Source organism: Capra hircus (assembly GCF_001704415.2).
Source record: "Capra hircus breed San Clemente chromosome X unlocalized genomic scaffold, ASM170441v1, whole genome shotgun sequence".
NCBI lineage: Eukaryota > Metazoa > Chordata > Mammalia > Artiodactyla > Bovidae > Capra > Capra hircus.
Window position 1 is genome coordinate 9,609,463 of NW_017189516.1, and position 19,855 is coordinate 9,629,317.

The following is a 19,855-nucleotide window of genomic DNA, read 5'->3' on the forward strand; positions in this document are numbered from 1 at the left end:
GGCCAGACTGTGAAGACCTTTGTGTGTCCTGCTTTAGAGTTTGAACTGGGTACTGCAGTCAGTGGGGAGCCAACCATGGTTTTTAAGTAGAAGGGACAACGTGATCAGATCTGAATTTTGGATGGAAAACTCAGGGAGGGAGGGGAAACAGGGAAATCAGTTAGAGGCTGACTCAGAGAGCAAAGCTTTGCTTTATCTTCCCTCTGGACTCCAGGAGCTTTTGCCCACATGCCTACTACAGCACTTACCACAGAGCATTAGGACTACTTGTTTGCACATCTGCCTCCCCATCCACTCCTTGAGGGCAGGGTCTGAGTCTCAGTTATCACTTCACCCCCAGAGCCTGGTGCACAGGAGTCCTTGGGAGACATTAGTATCAAGTGAATGAGGGAACCAAATGAATCAATAGGCTCTAAGCTGAGCGACTAAGCACAGCAGAGCGCACAGCAGAGCACACAGCAAGCAAGTTCAACTCTGATTTGTTCCCACGTAACCACCATGATGGCTATATTAGAGAGAAATCCTACTGTTACAGAATATCAAGTCCATCCTTGACTTTTCCTCTGCCTCTGCCAAGCCCATCAACCTAACAATGTCCGTCACAAAAGAAGGATGCACTATTCAGAGAAGACAAGAAAGTTGCTTACAAAGCTGTGCTGATGCTGGTTATGACCCTGTACTCTGTTCTTTCTCATAAATTTATTTTTGATGACTTGTTTAGAATATGTCTTCTTTGTCTTCATTCTGCTCTTTCTGCCTTTCTTATCTTCTCTCCCTTCCTGTTTAAATCTTATTCATTCTTCAAGGCCAGTTCAGTTGCTTCCCATCACCACCCAGCCCCCACACTCAGAATTAAGAATTCCCACTTGAGTTCCTGTAACTCCAGAGAAATGACTCACCTATAATGTTCATCTCATCATAGTTCTTCCTGCACCTCTCCACCTTTTGTACAAGACTGTAGGCTCCTCAAGGCCAGGGATGGTCTGCTTCATCATTATTTCCCTAGCACCTCCCACCCAGCATCTTGCCCCAGCAGATAACTAGTAAGTGTTTTCAAATAACACTTTAAGCATATTGTGTGCTATTTGGCTGTCCCCTTAGAGTTAATGCCAGTCCTGAGAGTACCCTACGCCTCTCTCTATCTTCTTGCAGCTGGCAAGATATGATTTTCTTCATCTGACAAGTGGCAAAGAAGAAAAATCATTGTTCATCAAACATTGGGAATATCTCCCAGAGATAGAGATTCCCTAATCTCTATCCCCTTATCCCATATCATTTTGGGTATTTTGAAAGCACAGAATCCAGCGCATCTAACAAAACATAAGCATACTGACCCATTTAGGGTCATAACTTCACATCTTTTCTGAAGAGCTTATTGTATAATAGGTCTCACCTATGATGCTAAGTGAAGAAAAAGAGAAAATGAACATTCTCTTTGGAAGTACATACTGAATTAGCTCAACTTGGAACACAGTAAGCATCCAGAACCAAGAATTCAAGTTTTTCAGGTAGAAATGTCCAACAGACAATTATAAACTCATCAATGACCAAGGATAAACAATGAACCTAGAAATGTAGGATCTCTGCACAAAAGTGACTAAAACCACAGCAGAGAGTGTAAATTCTTTCAGAGAGGGAGAAATGAGCTGAGAGTACACCTACATTTAAGAGACAGGTGAAGGAAGACAGTCCAGGGAAGGAAACTGACAAGGAACAAAGAGAAGAGTGGTGATGAGAGAGAAGATATCACCATAGATGAGAGAGTGGTTGATGACAGGTGCTGGAGAGAGATCAAATAAAGTGGCTGATCACTGAAAAGAAGACATTAGCTTAGCTAATTAGGGGATCGCTCTTAGTCAGGAGCTTCTCTGATGGCTCAATGGTAGAGAATCTGCCTGCCATTGGAGGAAACTAAGAGACATGGGTTTGATCCTTGGGTCGAGAAGATTCCCTGGAGAAGGGCATGGCAACCCACTCCAGTTTTCTTGTCTGGGAAATCCCATGGACAGAGGGGTCTGGCAGGCTACAGTGCAGCGGGTCGCAAAGGGTGGGACACAACCGAGCGACTAAACAGCTTAGTATCCTAAGAAATGTGTGCTAAGTCGCTTCAGTCACTTCCACCTCTTTGCAACCCTATGAACTGTAGGCCACCAGGCTCCCCGTCCATGGAATTTCCCAGGCAAGAATACTGGAGTGGGTTGCCATGCCCTCCTCCAGGGGATCTTCCAAACCCAGGGATTGAACCCGAGTCTCTTAGTCTCCTCCACTGGCAGGCAGGTTCTTTACCACTAGTGCCACCTGTGAAGCCCCTAAGTGTCCAAGGGCACCCCTGGGAAGCCCCTAAGTGTCCTAGGGCAGGACTAGCAAATATTGGCTACATAAGACTACATCCCTCCAGCCCCCATCCTGCCTACCAGGTATTCCCATGGATTACATGACAAACTTGTTTGGGCACATTTTCCTGCTGAACCTAGATATAGCCTCAAAATCCTTCTCAACACAGTACCCCAAGCAGCTACTGTCAATCAATCAGAGTTGCCAACAAGCTAAAATCTCTGCCATCCTTCTAGAAAACTCTTCAGTGGAGGTGTGGGGAAGAAACGTATTGAAGTGTCTAAGAAATGAAGAGGTCAAGATGGTGAAGAAAAAAGATCTTAAGAAGTTTAGCAGTGAAGGAACAGAGAGGGCAGTTGGTTGGAGTAGGGTAAAGATCAAGCTAAGGCAGCATTTACAATCCTCCAATAGAATCCATTTCCTTACAGTCATCTTAGCACTTGTCCAACAGTAAGCCAGGTAAATCAATATCCCTATACTCTCACTTCTTCCATCCCACCCTTGGCTGAAGGAAAAATTGATGTAAAAAAGCTTCATGTGTAGGCTTGTTTCCAAAATATTCATTTGATTAACAGAGACATATGGTATAACCAGAGTTGGCCCTGCATATATTTATGAAGGAGGAATTCTCTCTAATAGTGGAACTTTGAGGATCTACTGTAATGTGGGAAAGGTATTAGTCTTGGCCAGGGCCCTTCCCCCAAACCCCTGGAAACCACACCCTGAAGTGTCCTTGGCCTGCAGGGAGGTCCCCTAGGGGAGTGGCCGCCACCCTGCCTTTGTCTCCTCTGCCACCTCCTCTGTACCTCTTTGCCTTCCTTGACAATTTAGCCCACACACATTTTTATCTCCTCTCCTTTCTGTCACTTCTGTCCCCTTGCCTCTTTCCTACCACTTCCAAGTTCTCATTCTCTTCTCATCTCTTCCATTTTTCTTAGTCTCATTCATTTGGATCCTCTTCTTCTTGATCTCTCTACCCTCTTTATAGCTTCAGAGTTTTGGACTACAGGGTAAGGTCTTCACAAGTTCACCCTCATTCAGTCTGAATGGACATTAGTAAAGAAATTCTGTTTTGCTGCTGTCCATTATATGTAGAATTCCTGTTTCTTTGTACAGTTGGTAAAGCACAGTAAATAGTAATAGCTAGCATTCAGTGATAAACATTTGCTGAGCACCTACTTTGCTCCAGGCACTTTTCTATGTGCTTTCAGTTCAGTTCAGCGCTCAGCGGCGTCCGACTCTTTGTGACCCTGTGGACTGCAGCATGCCAGCCTTCCCTGTCCATCACCAACTCCCTCAGCTTGCTCAAACTCATGTCCATAGCGTCAGTGATGCCATCCAACCATCTCATCCTCTGTTGTCCCTTTCTCCTCCTGCCTTCAATCTTTCCCAGCATCAGGGTCTTTTCCAATGAGTCAGTTCTATGTGCTTTACATGGAGTAACTTACTGTTCAACAACTGTCGGGTACATTCTGTTATCCCTATTTTACAAAGAAAACCAGGGAACAGAGCAATTAAGTAACTTGCCTAAGGTCACACAGCTAGTAAATGGTGGAGAAGAGATTTAGGGCTTGTCCCCTATGACTCCAGAAATCATTCTTTAACTACTGTGCTTTTTGCTTCATGATGCAATGGAAAACCCACTGGACTGAAAGTCTGAAGCCATGGGTTCAAGTTCACATCTCTTACTTTAACACGGTGATCTTGGACAAGTCATCTCAGTTGTCCAGCGCCCCACACGTGTGAGGACATTTTACTGTACTCTAGCTGATACCACACAGTTAGGCTTGGATTTATTCCTCTGCCCTCCCTGTAATTATCTTTCTCTCTCTATTTAGGTTTTAATCTCCTTGAGAGCAGTCACCAGACCTTATTCTTTTTTTATACTCAACCTCCCCTCCAAGGACCTAGAATAATTCTCAGCACCTAATAGAATATGTGTGCATGTGTGCACACACACATACACACACACACACACTACTGTGGGCTAACATAGGAATGTTAATGAATACACAATACACTAAAGGGCTATATACATGTGTATGTTCATGAAGCCTCTCTAAGTACTTTAGCTAATGGAATAATACTATTTAATACTTGGCATATTCTTTGTTTAAATATAATCAGTGCTCACATAAGCTAACAGTTCCCAGGTTTACCTGATTATTTTGCTTAATAAAATTTTTTATACGAATAGTTAAAATACCATTAAAACGTCTTGATAATAAAACTATTTCAGTGCCTTACTCATTCATCCAGTTATTCATTCAAACAGTTCTTGGTACTGGTGTATGAGCCTCACCATGAAGCAGTTCTTAAGTAGAGACCTTGTTCAGGTTGTGAGATGAGCTCCACAGGTGGGACACCGATGTAGTCTAGATGGGGCACTGGTTTTCCATCCTCATGCAGACTCCACATATCACATCGTGTCTGACCCCTCAGTTGTGCTCTGTACACTCCTAATTCCCCATTCCCCTGCCTACAAGCAATTGCCTTTGACATGCTGCTTCCTGCCAGTTCAGTCCAACAACTAATGGGGTTATTATTTTTGTTTGTGTTGTAAAGCCATGGCAATAAAATTTACTCCCAATAATACCACTGCAATTTTGTGTTCTTAAAATGTACCATAAATGATATATATAATAACTGAATTTACTGTAAACAGAAACGTTTTTCTGGGGAAAAAAGAGTTTTTTTTTGTTTCCATCATGGTTGGTGCCAGGTTCTTTGATGGAGTAATTGGTGACATAGGAAAAGTTGAGAAGCGTCTTACAAGACCATGTTACAGTTAAAAGTGATGATGCTCTATCATTCTGGTTGTGATGAGTTCTTTTCCCAGGGTAAGTAAGGATAAGAAATGCTCTTCCTGGTCGAACATCACAGTTACCAGCACAAATTCCCCAGCTGATGAAAGAGCAAAGCCTCAGTGGTTTATAAAGAGAGATTAGCATCAACCATGGGCTTACCCTGATAGGATCAAGCCTAATTTATAGGAAAAGGTAAACCTTGAGTTAGCAATAAAGTTTTTGAGAGCGTTTTGTAGTATTATAAAAAAGGGGCTGGCTTTTTTGTATTAACCAGGAGAGATGGAAGCCAGTTTAGCCTATTAGTCTATTTAGTCTGTTGCTGGGGTGGCAAATGTATTCCTTTAGGCATCTTCCTTGTGCTGAAATTCATCCCTAAGGCGCTAAGAGATTTTACCTTACCATTCTCTTTCTTCTTCTCTGGTTTTTCTGCCTAGTCACTGGCTCTTTCTATGCCCTTACTGCCTTAGTGCTTAGCCATGACCTCACTTCCACACACCATCATCACATCTCCAGCTGTCTGCTAGACATAGTGACCCGTATATCCTACTGTCATCTCAAGCCCACCAAACCCAAGCCCATCCACTTCCCTGAGCCAGGCTAGCTCTGCCTGCCACTTTATCCCAGATCTGTCAGGGGTACTGATTCTCCCACTTGCCCAGACTCAAAGTCTAGGACTCAACTTTGACTTCTCCCCTGCTCTTTCCTCCACAGCCAGTCAGTTACCAAAGTCCTCAGAAGTCTGCCTTCACAATGCCTCTTTTCTATCCTCCCTGTCACCACAGCAATAACTCTTTCTCAAGCCCTTGCTATCTCCCCCTTGGACTATGGCAGTGACCCCCACACTGGTCACCCACCCCTTCACATACTACTCCTGGGTGTCCTAAGGCACAGCTCCAGTCCTGATACACCTGTCACATCGAGTCCTGTCTCAGCCTCAGGTTGAAGGCTCCCCATGCTCTCTCTCCTTCTACGACTTTAGCTAACTCCCCAGACTTGTCCTGCTTCCACTACCTACCCTCCACCCAGTCCCATCCCTGCCTATTTGCAATCACCCATGCTTCAAGACTCTGATTCTCCCTACTGGACTTGAATGTCTTCAGAATCCTAAACACATTTTATTTCATTCCTTCAACAAACAGGAATTGAGTTCCAATTATTTTCCAAGCCCTATGCTAAGAGCTATAGGTAATATAAGTATGAATACAACAGTACTCTTCCCTTGTGGCGCTCTGACTAAGGAGCTGGAAAGATGGATGTAAATAACTCAAAATCCCTGTCAGGGTGTCTCTGACTCCCATCGTATGGGCGCTTCCCCTCAGCCTACAAATATACTTAAAACCCTCCCCTCTTAAAATACCTCCCTCCTCCAGTCCCACCCCTGTACCAAACTCCTAAGAAATGAGAATGTGTGTATTCTTACCCATCATTGTTATCTCCAGTTCTTCCCACCAACTCTTCAGCCCCCTCCAGTCAGGCCTTATCCACACCCTGCACTGACTTCGCTACAGTGAAGATCTCCTTCCCATAGACAAATCAAAAGACCACCCTCCTCTTATTCACCTCTCCGCAACATCTCAAATTGTCACCAGAACTGTTTCCTCTCCCTGTCCACTTCTGAAGTGTTAGCTGTTCCCCATGATTCTCTCCTTGCCTCTCTTCTCTTACTCTGTAATAAGCCTCCCCTTTCAGCCAAGACAATTCCTTGGCAGTTCCCATTCAATTCCTTTATGTCATTGATAACTTCCAAATCTATACACATATCCTATATCTTAGGCCTAACCTGTTGCCTAAATTCCAGACACTAAATCATCATTATTCTGAGGGAGCACCTCATCATGCTCCCCAGTGAGCCCCCCTCACACCTACACCCCACCATGAACCCTTGTCCTCTGCCTGTATTCCTCAATCCATTACTATACTTCCTACACAGTAGGAAATCCTTGACTTTCTCTTTTTCCTTACTTCACATGTCCAACTCATTGTTTAGTCCTATTTATGTTATAAAAGATAACATAAAGAGTTTTTCAATCTCTCTGTTTTCCCACAACTGTTCTGGCTCAGGCCCTGTTACCACTTATCTTGGCTCTAGCACCAAACTTCTCACTGGTCTCCCTACTTGCATTCCTCCCCTCAAATTCCATTCCATTCTCTACACTGTAGCCATTGAGTCCTCTAAAGTGCACAGCTTATCTGTTCATCCTCTCATTTCCAAGCTCCCTCCAGTTTCCATTCACTTATGCCACAAATAGTTACTTGCCACCTCCTAGGCATAAGCACTGTTTGGGGAACTGGTATGACAGTGGAAAGCAAAATAGTGTTCTGCCCTTGTTGACCTTCTAGTCTGGGATCAGACCAAATGCCTTAGGGTGGGGAGCAGGCAGTATCTACCATAAAACTCATCCTGCCTCCCCAATCTCGTGTCCTCATTGTCCTTATACCCTATTCTCAAGCCCCATCATATTAATTTCAGTGCCTATAATGTGCTATTCCATTCCGCACTCCCTGCCCTTGCCCAGGCTCTCTTGGAATTGCCTCCCTCCCACCCACCAGGCCCCTTTTACAGATCCCCTGACACAGTCACTTCCTCTGGAGTAGTTTAGAAGGGCTTCCCTGGTAGCTCAAATGGTAAAGAATCTGCCTGCAATGCAAGGAACCGGCTTCAATCCCTGGGTCAGAAGATCCCCTGGAGAAGGTCATGGCTACCCACTTCAGTATTCTTGCCTGGAGAATTCCATGAACAAAGGAGCCTGGTGAGTTTCAGTCCATGGGGTTTCAAAGAGTCAGACATGACTGAGGAAGGAAATGGCAATCCACTCCAGTACTATTGCCTGGAAAACCCCATGGACAGAGGAGCCTGGTAGGCTGCAGTCCATGGGGTCGCTAAGAGTCGGGCACGACTGAGCGACTTCACTTTCACTTAGTGCTGATCTCCAGAATGACCTGGATTCAAATCTCACACTGCACATGGTAGCTGTGTGACCTCTTCAAATTATCTGACAATTCTGTGCTTAAGATCCTCATAGGTTTGAGAATTGTCAGTCCATAAAAAGTGTGGAGACACTTTAAGTGCCTGACACATAAGAAGCCTCTAACCAATATTAACTATTACTGATGGGATTAACATATACACACTACTGTATATAAAAAAGATAACCAACAATGATCTACTGTATAGGACAGGAAACTATACTCAATATCTTATAATAATCTATAGGGGAAAAGAATCTGAAATATATATATATATTATAAATCAACTATATACTTCAATTTTTTAAAAGACAAAAATATTAACTGTTATTACTTATATCTTTAGTATTATTGTTATACCTCTCATCACACTTTTCTATAATATCCCTTCCTACTAAACATATCTTACTATCTTTGCACCCCAGTGACTAACCTAGTGAGGCACATAGTAGATATGTAATAAATGTTGAAGGAAGGATAAGAGGACTGACTGTTCCAGGTTTGTGGTTTGGTTTCCTGTGACCACATAGGATTATGAAGGAATAACAACAACCTTAAGGCTTCTTCTGAATATCTTCTTGACCAGGTATCTAAGTGTATGTTATTTGCATTGTATAAGCAAGAGCTGGAGGGGAGTGAGCGAGAAAGGCACTTTGAGCTGGGCTAAACTGAACAAGACTAAACTATTTCCTTTTTTTTACTCATTGACTCTTGGGTCAAGAAGAAATTGACTTCCCTCAAGTACCATTCCCTTCCACTCCCATTCTTCAGCCCCACCTCATCCTTTCCATTTGTCTCCTTCCCACTACCATGTTCCCCTCAAACATGCAGAAATGAAACCCAGAAAGCAAAAGGAGCACTGAGGGAAAGGGGGAAGGAGTGGGAGAAGGTTAGCACCTCCCTCCTCCTTTGCTGAGATCAAAGCCTGCATTTGCACTTGCTGGCCGGCTGGCCTCTTTCATGCCCTACTCCACCTGTCTGGGAATGGCATTGCCACTTGCCCATTTCCTTTTCTCTTCAACACTGGAGGGCAGTTTCAGGGTGGGGCCTTGAACTATTTCTAGTGCAGGCCAAATCCCTCCATCCCAACATCTTCGCTTTGTGTGATCAGATTTCCTTTCCACCTCGCCAGTAACAAGTGGCGGGAGCAGAAGGCAGGAAACTGTGAAAGAAGTCAGTTTCTCTACTGGCCCTTGGTGGAGATCATGGTTTAAGTAAGTGGGAAACCACTGGTGCTTCTGGACTTTTGTCTGGCAGGAGGAACAGGCTCTTCTTTCTGCATCTGGGGGTGGGGAAGGTCCCAGTGCTTGGCCCAACATCCCCCGGGGTCCTGGTGAGTCACGAGTTAGGCAATGGCTTCTTGCCTGAAGAAAAGAGAATTCACATGTACTGACATCCTACCATGTGCTAGGCTGGCCTCTGTGGTCGGCCCTTTAATGTATATTATCTCTGTGATTCCTAACAACCCAGTTGGGTCAGCATTTATCATTCTTCTGGTAGCAATGAGAGAAGCAGCTTCCCTGAGGCACACAGCTCAATCCAAGTATGGAAACTCCAGCTCTGCCTGACTATGGTCAGGGCTCTTGCCGCTTCATCATGCTGCCTCGAGAGCTGAGAAAACTGTTCATGCCATCAGTTGGCCCTTTGCATTATTCCACAGAATTAACTGAATTCAGCTAAACCTTTTGTGAATTAGCGTAATTCAGCATAATTTTAAAGTAGAGGTTGAAGGAGAACCTTGAGTTGACCTCTGCAGGCTCTACAAAGAGAATGTGACATAAGTTTCTGCCTTTGCAGAGTTCATGGTCCCATAGAAAAGAGTTAACGAGCACAAAACTAAAAACATAATAAAACACAGAAACAGAAATACCGTGAGAGAGCCAGAGAGGGAAAGACGGCACCACCTTTGCCTTCGATACAGCCTCTGCCTTCTGCGTGCCTATCTCTTCCCTCAGCTCCAAGCAAAGCTGCTCAAGGCTGCCATGTGGAACCAGATCACAAAACAGGGACTTTCTTATATCATCTGTGTTCCCGAGCCTAAGAATAGTGTAATAAGTAGTACCTAGGAATAATATTTGATTGGCAACGGTGAGGAGATGTTTAGGAACCCAGGCTTACCTGCAGCCAGACTTCTTCAGCAAAGAATGGGTTATTTATGGGTTAGTTCAAGCCGGATGCTCAGCCAGCCAGGACAGGAGCCTCGATCCCAGTCAAGCTGAGCTCCAGCATGTGCCAGTCAGCTCTGGCCCCAGCTGACCGTCTTGCCACCATGTGCTCTCAGCCCAAGAGGGGGCTAAAGCTGGAGAGCGGCCTGAGCATGCAGCAGGTCTTCACAAGGAGGACATGTTGTTCCAGACACTCAGCGCAAAACAGATAGCTCACGACACGCCTTGCTGACAGAGGATCAGCAGTGTTATCTTTGTAGATGGATGCAGAACATTCCCTCCTCCTAGACCTCAGCGAGGCCCCTTGCCTCTGATTCTGATAGCATTTGATGCCAGGAGTTTGGGTGTCTCAGAGTGACTTGTTCAGTGGAGCTGCCTTTCTTCTATTCCTCGCTCTAAACCCATCTGTCCTTGCCCATGAAATGAGTGTACTACTTGACAGCCTCTGGAGTAGGAGAGGCCACTTAAGGAGAGAGGGCTACACCTGTTTGAAGCCTTCTCTTTAAGAGCCAAGCCCATGAGGTTCTCAGGTTTGGACTCAGGGGCCCTCCTTGGCTAAAAATACAAACCTCTCAGGTTTCTTTGATCAGAATGGGGGAGTTAGTTTCTGTAAAGACGATCTCTACACAAGGCATCTTCTATCTCCAGAACTTGGGACTTCAGACATCAGCAAGTACTAACTTCAGCAGGAAGGAACTAGACTCCTCTCCTTTTTAAGAGATAAAAAATAAATAAATAAAAGAAAAAGCATTATAATCATTGGCACAGTCTTGGTCACTTTTCTTTTAATTAGATATGAGGAGTCTTCTGTCATAGATGTGCAAAAGTCATCTTCCCATCAAATTACTCCCATAGATTCCACAAAGATGCTGTTAGAATCCCTAGAGATTATTCCACAGCCTCTCCCATGGTGCCAGATATATATCCAGACTCTTAACAAGGATAATTTGATGGCAATGGCAATCACCTTGGATTATTTTTAAAAGGCTCTTTGAATGACATCAAATTCATGACCCATGCTAAGATCCCTTGTTTTCATGCCCTCTGTACCATTTTTTCCAGGGAATTTGAATTTCCCTGGCTTACTTACTGCCTAACAATATCACTATTGAAAGCACATAATGTTAAGGACCATATGCTCTCTCTCCAGAAAGTGTGTACAAATACTATTTCTGTTAAAAACTAAACAGAAATAGTAGCTTTGCATATTTCCCATTCAAAAATTTCTCCCAATTGAACGATTCCTTTTGTCATAGGGTGTTTTTCCCCCAAGCAGCCCCTAATAGAGAAGCTGAATCAGATATTGTGACTTACCAAAGGTCACAAGGAATCATCTAGTGAGCTAGAAATAGAAACCAAAAACCTTTATTTTGATTCTCTGAATTTAAAAACAAACTCTACTACCGAAAAAATAGAAAAACTAGGCTCATTTGACATTCCTGTTGCAGGGAATTCAAGGCAACCAAAACTAACAGGCCTTGGTCTGTGAGGACCAAGGAGGTGACTAAGACAGGTGTTGCCTGCCTTTAAGGAGCTGATAATCCAGTATAGGGAGATCAGGTCACTGTTGAAAACTCTCTACACACTGAAGAGCACCTAGAGGACCCCAGAGGAGGCCTCGTCCATCTTCACAGCCCCTACAGCAGCCAGCACAGTGACCTGTATGTGATATGCAGGCAAGCACTGTCTATTTGTTGAACAAGGGCCATAAGAGATGTATCAACAGAATGCTTTGGGGCTTGTGTAGAATGAGGGACAGCTTTGTGAAGGAGGTGACATTTGAGCTGTGCCTGGAAGGTTGGAGAGGTTTTTCACAGGCAGCAGGGGTTGGGGGAGGGACTTTGCAGGCCCCAGGAAAAAACAATGGCAAAGATCCTCAAGAGGGTGAGGGACCAAGCATGGTCTCATTTGGGAGAACCCAGAGCCGGCCAGTGTGGCTAGGGGAGAGGGAGTGAGTGAGCTGAGGCTGGAGAGAAAAGTTGAGATGTGAGCAGAGAGGATCTTGAACACCAAGCCAAAGAAAGAATTTTGCAGTGGACTGTCACAGGAGGTTTGAACAAGGGGACCAGTTTCCTGCTGCACCCTCCTGCCCTGCCCATCTGGGCCTTCCTTGCCTTGTCGGTAGCAGTGGGTTGTTGTTGTTCTGATTGTCTGTGGTTTGGTTTGGAGGTTTTCTGTGGTTTAGTTTGTTTTTTGGCCTTTCCCTTTTCCTTACAGTTTTTCACAGCATATGGTCCTGATTACGTGCTGGAAATCACGCCAAGCTGCCGGCCAGACCGCAATGAGCCCCACCGAGTCCAGCAAATCCTCAACTACATCAAAGGTGAGCACCACCCTTCAAATCCAGCTCTCCTCATTCCACCCAGCTTGTGGTGACCCATCAGTGGGGGCTTCCCCAAATACCATTTGTCATTTGGTGGCTAGACTTTACACTGACTCGAAAGGGAAACCTCTTCTTGGCCTAAGAGCTTGTAGTTGGAATTCTGAACTGGTCACTCTGGTTGGGATTGTCATTTGGCCAACTAATGTCACCTTCAGGGAAACAAAAGTTTCAGCTTTAAGCACCTCCAGTGGAAAGCCAGTTCTAAAGTGTGCCCTGGAACTCTCTTTGAAAAGGGCAACAGTAAAACCCTCTCAAAGATAAGAGAAGGTCAAGTCAATTCAGATTTGGGGATGGACGTGGGGGCAGGAAGGCTCGCAGGCATTCTGTTCCAATGTGGTTCATTGGTCCAATAGAGCTTTGAGTGACTGTAAGCCCATAGTGAGTAGTCAAAGATTTTGAAGCCCTGGGAGTGGGTTCCCCAGTCTCACTTAGAGCACTGGAGATGTGGCTGCTTCCCTATTCTTCCTTTCCCTAAGGTTGGCCTCCAATTATTCTGGCCTCTGGACAGAGGGAAAATGGCAGTCATCAGGTTATTGCCCAACTTGATCACACTGTCTGCTAGCTGTTTGGAGACACTGTTATTAGAAACCCCCCTCCCAACCCCAACTGCTGTTTCACAACTAAACTCACTTCATCTATAATTTTTTTAAGTTGTTTTGGTACCCACATTCCTATTTAATTGAATTTGTGTGTATGTGTGCATATTTTGGGGGTCCTAATTATTTGCAGAGTTAGAAGGCCAAAGGTATCACATTGCCCATAATGGAGAGTGAAATTCCTGTTCATTCAACTAACAGCCAAGATAGCACCAGTTCTCCTAACTTTGATTCCCTCATTGGAATAGAATCCAGCACAAAAGAGAAGCCCGTTCTGTGTCAGCGTTAGTGTGAGGGAACACATTGTCCTGGGGAATCTCTGCCGAAAGTGATATTAAGGCCATGTCATCTAGTACAGCCCCAGTCTGTGACAACAGCCTAGTCCATAGCCACTGACGCCACATCCGAGGCTCCTTTGACGAGAGAAAGATTTCTAAGCTCATGAGTCATAAACTCATGTGCTCACAGCAGTGCTTATCAGCTCTCAGGTATCACACAGCCTCAGCCTTTCCCTGATCCTGTTGTTTCAAGGCACCTTCCTCTGGTCTCAGTGGCTACCAAAAGTCTTCACTTCCTAACCAAATCCTCCTCCCTCCTTGAACCTTTAAGGCCTTTAAAATACTTCTTTTCCTGGCCTTTCTTACTACACTGCAGACTTGATTAACACATGCTCCCACCCTGTCTCCTCCTGTCCCTCTCAGATCCTGGACCAAATTCTCATACCCCCTTTTCCCTTCACCTTGACATTTTCCCCTCATCCAGACTCTAAATCCTGGTAGAGCAGAGACAAACAATAGAAACAGAAACTAAACAAGGCTCTGCAGCCACTTGCTCACACCTACACATGTGCAGATATCTTTATGCCCTCATGCTTTCCTGCACACGTGCCCATATCTCCAGAGAGTGCTGACCTTGTGCTATTGAGGAAATGGAAATGAAAAGCAAGAGAAGACATAAGGAAGGTAATTCAAAGGGAAGAGAATTAGGAAAGATAAGAAACCCAAAAGAAGTATACATGTTTTTTAAAAAATACTCATTTAAAAAATGAGATGAAAGATTGGTTTGAGGATTGGTTAAAAAATAATAATAACAGAAAATTTTAGAGGATATGCAAGTTACATGAAGTCAAGATTTTTTTAAATATCCTAACAGGTTAAAGCAATATTCTGATTGCAATACCATGAAATTAATGTATAGACCAGGAATTGGGTCTTCAAAAGCAACTGGACACAAGCAAGATAGGAAGACATGGCTTCACAGGATTTTGTCTGCAAGAGTTAGGGATTTTAGTCAGTGTGAGTCACCATGGCAAGGTAGCCTCCAGAGATGTTAATGCAGTATTGACCTTACTTTAAAAGATCTTGAGACAAATAGGAACATATGTTTCAGGAGGTCAGGATGGGGAGAGGATTGGAGCCCAGGCTCCAAGAGGTCTGGTTGGAGGAAGATCTGGGATTTTGGAGAAAAAAAGACTCAGGGGGATGTTGTCCCATATCTCTGAAAGGCTGTCACAGAGCAGAGGGTATAGACAGAGTCTATGTGGTCACAGGGCACAGAGCTAGGACCCATGGGTAGATATTATTACAAGGCAGATTAAGCAGATTTTCATTTGAGATAAAGAATTTTATAATGATTACAGCTATCCAAAGTGAAACAGACTGCCCAGAAAGGAATGATGTCTCTATTACTGGAGACCTACAGAGACAAGAGACAAGATTGGCTGTCATATTGTAGATGGAGTCCTACGTTTGGAGGAGGGTGATTGTACTAGGCTATCGTTAAGGTTCCTTCCAATCCTAAGATTCTAGGATACTGTACATTAATTATGTGAAAATACAAAAACAATAAAAAGAAGATGAGAATGCAGGGGTTGGTTGATGAGTCATAGTTGGGGGGGTTGTGGGGGAGGTAATACTGTGTATAGGAAAGAACTGATGAGGAGAAGAAAAGAAACGAAGTGGCTAAGAGTGGGTGGGGAGGAGCCAGGGAGGGCAGACAGCAAATAGAATGGCTATAGATTACTAGGAATCTTCAGATTTTTCCATTTAGCCATCCCTTTCATATTGACAAAGTCTTGTGTTCTAGCCATGCAAATAAGCAGAGCACATAAATCCAGAACCGAAAAGAAATGCAGTTAAACCTACAAGAAGAGGCTAGAAAGAAGCCCAAATGTTAAAAATGGCCAGGCTAACCTGCTATACTGAGACCATGCCCCTCCAGCCTGGTGACATGCTGCCATCAGATAGTGCGTTGCCATGACAATGGTCAGTGTGGAAAGGCTGCTGAATTTTCTGCATTCTGAAAGATTTTCCTGAACCTGCGTAAAAGACTATCATCTGTTCTTCGATATAAAACCTCAGTGAGGCTGGCCACTTCTTCCAGTGTCTCTCCCTCTCCCCCTCCACACCTCCCCCCATTCAAAACAAAGGTGGTGGGGCAGAGCCAAAGATTATTTGGGGAAGTGGATGGCAATGAGGGAGTGGATGGACTACATTCCACTCTATGGGAAGGAGTTTCACCAGCATATCTGGTTGAATTTATTTAGCCTTTGAGCTTGGGTTTTCTCTCTTTCTCACCACATCCCTTAGAAGCACAAAAAAATGGGATTTTTTTAACCTATATTGGAGAGCAAACCTGAGGAGGTTTATCTTATAGTGATAAATTCCATATGCTACAGGATGACTGGCAAATTTGGACCTCACTTTATCCTGTCTTTACTCCCTATTAGACTTTCTGAGAGAGGAAAAAAAGACAAAAATAAAACCATGGAGAGTCTATTCAAGCTGTTAGGTTTATACAGAGAAAAACTATTGTGTTGTTCCCACAAATCGTTCTTCTCATGTCAATGAATCTTGAAGATTTGTGTGATTGTTCACAAGGAAGTATAGGTTAGAACGTGGATCATTCAACCTAGATCATGACCACTACTGTAAAATCACCCTTGAACCATCTTCATGTGCTCAAACTTGTTTGCCTTTCCTCTCTGGTTGACGTACTCCAGAGGAGTTAGCTCACAGAGAACCTTCCAGAGTTGAAACACTGCTGATGTGATCAATCCCCAGAGGCAGCTAGCTCCTTGAGCCTGCCTAGCTCTGCATGGGGAAACAGGGGTAGAGGTTTTCTAATCCCTGGTCCTGATGACATTTGAATCAAGTAAAAGTCCCTAGGGGGCCAAAAGCTTCATGTTGCAGTCCAGGCCGGACCTGGTGGGGGAAGGGCAGGAAAGATTGAGTTGTGCATATGTGAGAATGTATTGGAGTTGTAACTGGAGGTTTCTACACTTGCTCTGAGTTCCCGGACTCTACCCTACGTTTGCCAGAGATAGAAAAGGAAACAAATGGGACCAGGAAGTAAGGAGGAGGAGAGAAAAAGATAGGAGGCCATAAGAGGGAAGAGCAGGTCTTATGGACATCTGCCCTTTCTGACCCTTAATGAAGGAGACTTAGTATGGCAGCCTCTATGGTGCAGGGTTGGGGAGATGGACCAGCAAACTCATGTGGGTGTTGGGAGAGACACCACAGGAGAAATAATAAGAATAATAGCTACTATTTATCTTACAGATGAGGAAACTGAGGCTCAGAGAGTATAAATTACTGGGCCAAGGTCACCTTTATTCATTCAGCAAGTAATTACTAAGCACCTCCCCTGTGCCACACACTGTGTTGATAGGTAGTGGAGCAAACATTTGAACCCAGGGCTGTCTGAATTGAGGCTTGGGAGTCAGGTTTGTCACTTCCAGAGTCCGTCCTCTCTTTGCAGTGTTGCCCTATCAAGCCTACTCATCATCTACTTTTTCCAGTCACCCCTGGTAAACCCCTTCCACCTTGTACTACATACCTGACTCCTTCTGTGTGGTTGATCCAAAGCACCTGAAATCTGATTTCTCTCTGGAAATGGGAGGAAATCATCTATAAGCAGCATTTGAAATTCTTGTCCCTGATGTAGGCCTTTTAGCCATGCCCCCCCCCTTACTATACTGTAACTGAACCTTCCAGCTCTATTTTGTGCCGAGTAGAGAAGTAAAAGAGAAGGACAGGTTGAAGAAGCCAGTCCACCTGACTCCTACTGTCTGAATTGTGCTGTGATCACCAGTCCCAGTCTATTTACAGTTCCACAGCCCCAAGCCAAGACCCTTTGCACATCTACAGGTAATATTCTCGGGGGAACCACTGTGCTCAGTGTAAGCAGCACCTCCTCTGGCAGCCTGATGTCTGGGATTGACATTCTTCTAGGGACTAGCAATTGGGGCATCAGGTCTGGGCATGGCCAAGACCTGCTGGAGTCCCCAGCTTGAAGCAGTGCTCCTGCCTGGTGGGACTCCACAGCATGAAAACTCAGCTTATTTCCACACCTTCTCTTGCTCCCTGAGAAGCCATGAGGATAAATTGAAAGGCAGGGCCAGACCCAAGACAGATTGACCATTTACTTCAGGGCTTCTTGAAAGGACTTTGGAGCAGGATTCTGGAGCCTACTATGAGCCAATTTGCATGACTTCAGGTGAGGATCTCCGTGCTGTCCATCCCTTATCTCCCCTTGCCATCCTCTGTCCTTTTTCTTTATCCCTCTCCAGCTCACTATGGTCTCTTCTAGGAACCTTGCTTGCTTCACTAAATGGTGTAAGAATTGGAAAACTTGGTTACTGTTGTTGTTGTCATTGTTACACAGAAAAAGTTGTCAATATGTCATACTGGGTATTTAGAAATTCTAAAATGAAAATGAAGGCTATTCCCCAAAGTTCCAGTAATTTCAACAGCAGCTTTTAACAAACCATAAAAACCCTTGACAGGTTACTTTTGAAGACTTGGAATACCTACCTAAATCCAGGAGGTGGGAACTCCTATCATTGAAAGCCTACTGTGCATCACCATGCTATATTCTTTACATATGCGATCTCATTTTTTTCTCACTATTACCTTATAAGGTAGGAAACTGGTGCCTGCAGAGGTAATATAATATGCCCACGGTCTCATAACAAGTAAGTGATGACATCAGGATTTGAAGCTAGGCCTGGTGCCTCTCCTCTCCTTGGCACTATTGCTCGGTCAAGTCTAGTCATCATCCCACGTCTGCTCTTTCCAATCACCCCTTCCCACCTTGCAATGTCTCCCAAAGTGAGGTTCTGAACCAGGTTGATCTTAAGAAGTATCACTGTGTCTCCACATTAAAGCCCAGATAAATCAGTCAATGAATATTTTTTGGAACTTCCCATGTGCTTAGTGTCATGAGACATACAAGAGAAGTTTAAGACATTAATCCTGCCTCTGAAAAACAGCTGAGAAGTTGAGATGAGGAGCCAAAACTAACCCCCTTAGACAGGTCAGGACATAATAAGGGCTGATGCAAGATAGAAGAAGAGAAGTAAAACTTTAGGGAGAGTACTTTCATAAGATTGGGATGTTTCGAATAGATAGAAGAGGAAAGTGCTCATAAGCAGGGGAAACTTGGATAGGTGGGGGCCAGGGAGAGATGGCAGGTTTCCTTGAATTTCATACTAAATTGTACATATCAATACTGTAAAGTTGGAGCCATTCTAGGTTCTGAAACTAAGACATGACATGATCCAGTGATATTTGGATGGACCATGGTGGTATTTCAAGGGTGAGCCTTCAAAGACCTGGACCAGAACACTGGTAGTAGGATACTCCCTATCCTATTCCTCCTGAATGACTGAGAGCTGTTAGGAAGAGAGTGTCAATAGCATTTGGAGGTATATCATTTGGAGATATATCATTTATAGGGGATCAAGGAGAAAGGAAGAAGTAAAGATGACTCTGAGGTTTCCAGCCTTGATACCAACTGGGATGGGGAGCCATCGGGAGTAGGGGATAGTTTTACAGAAACATATACTTGATGTGTTCTTTTTTAATACATTGAATTTGAGATATGATACAATGTTAGTATAACTACATGGAATAATTTGTTGCAGCCAATTAAAAAGAAATTTTTAAAGCTTATTTGATGACGAGAATAATTCGCTCATGGTAACAATCTTAAGTGAAAAAACAGGGTGTGAAATGATTTAATACCATATAGTCTCAACTTTGTAAATATACATAATGTGTGTGTGAGTGAATGTATAGCTATGCATAGCAAAACACTAGAGGGAAACGTAACAAAAATTATAACAGTAGTTATCTTTGATGGTAGAATTGAAATTATGGGTAATTTTTTACTTGTTCTTTATTCTCTTTCTGTTATTTTTCAAAATTCCTATATGAACATGACTTACTTTTATAGTCAGAAAAAAGAAATACATGTTGGAGCTTTTTAAGAAAAAGACAATAATCTTTTATCATACCTTATGTCCCAATTTTTAGTTTATAAAATCTGGTCACTGTAGCTGCAAATAAGGGACTGGAGATGGACTATTTTACATGTCTGAAGTACTGATTCCTTTCTTAGGTACCTCTAGTAATTCTAGGGTGCTTCCTTTTGTCTTGAAAAGCATATCATGATGTAAAACCTCTTCAATCTAATAGAAGGGCAGAAAATCCAGATAGCTCCCTAGGACCACCACCCTTTCAAAAAGTCTCATTCTCCAAGGCAACTGTCTGTCTTTCTTTTGGGGTTTTCTCTTCTGTGCCATTGATCTATGTGTCTATT

General features: G+C 43.8%; 1 long non-coding RNA gene across 1 annotated transcript in view; it reads left to right on the forward strand.

The window, feature by feature from the left end:
- Positions 1-12,047: 12,047 nt before the first annotated feature.
- LOC108634356 overlaps positions 12,048-19,855 on the forward strand; it is a 32,834-nt gene continuing 25,026 nt past the window's right edge. Inside the window, exon 1 of the long non-coding RNA XR_001917580.1 lies at positions 12,048-12,596. This is a non-coding gene — a long non-coding RNA (uncharacterized LOC108634356). The remainder of the gene's footprint in view (positions 12,597-19,855) is intronic.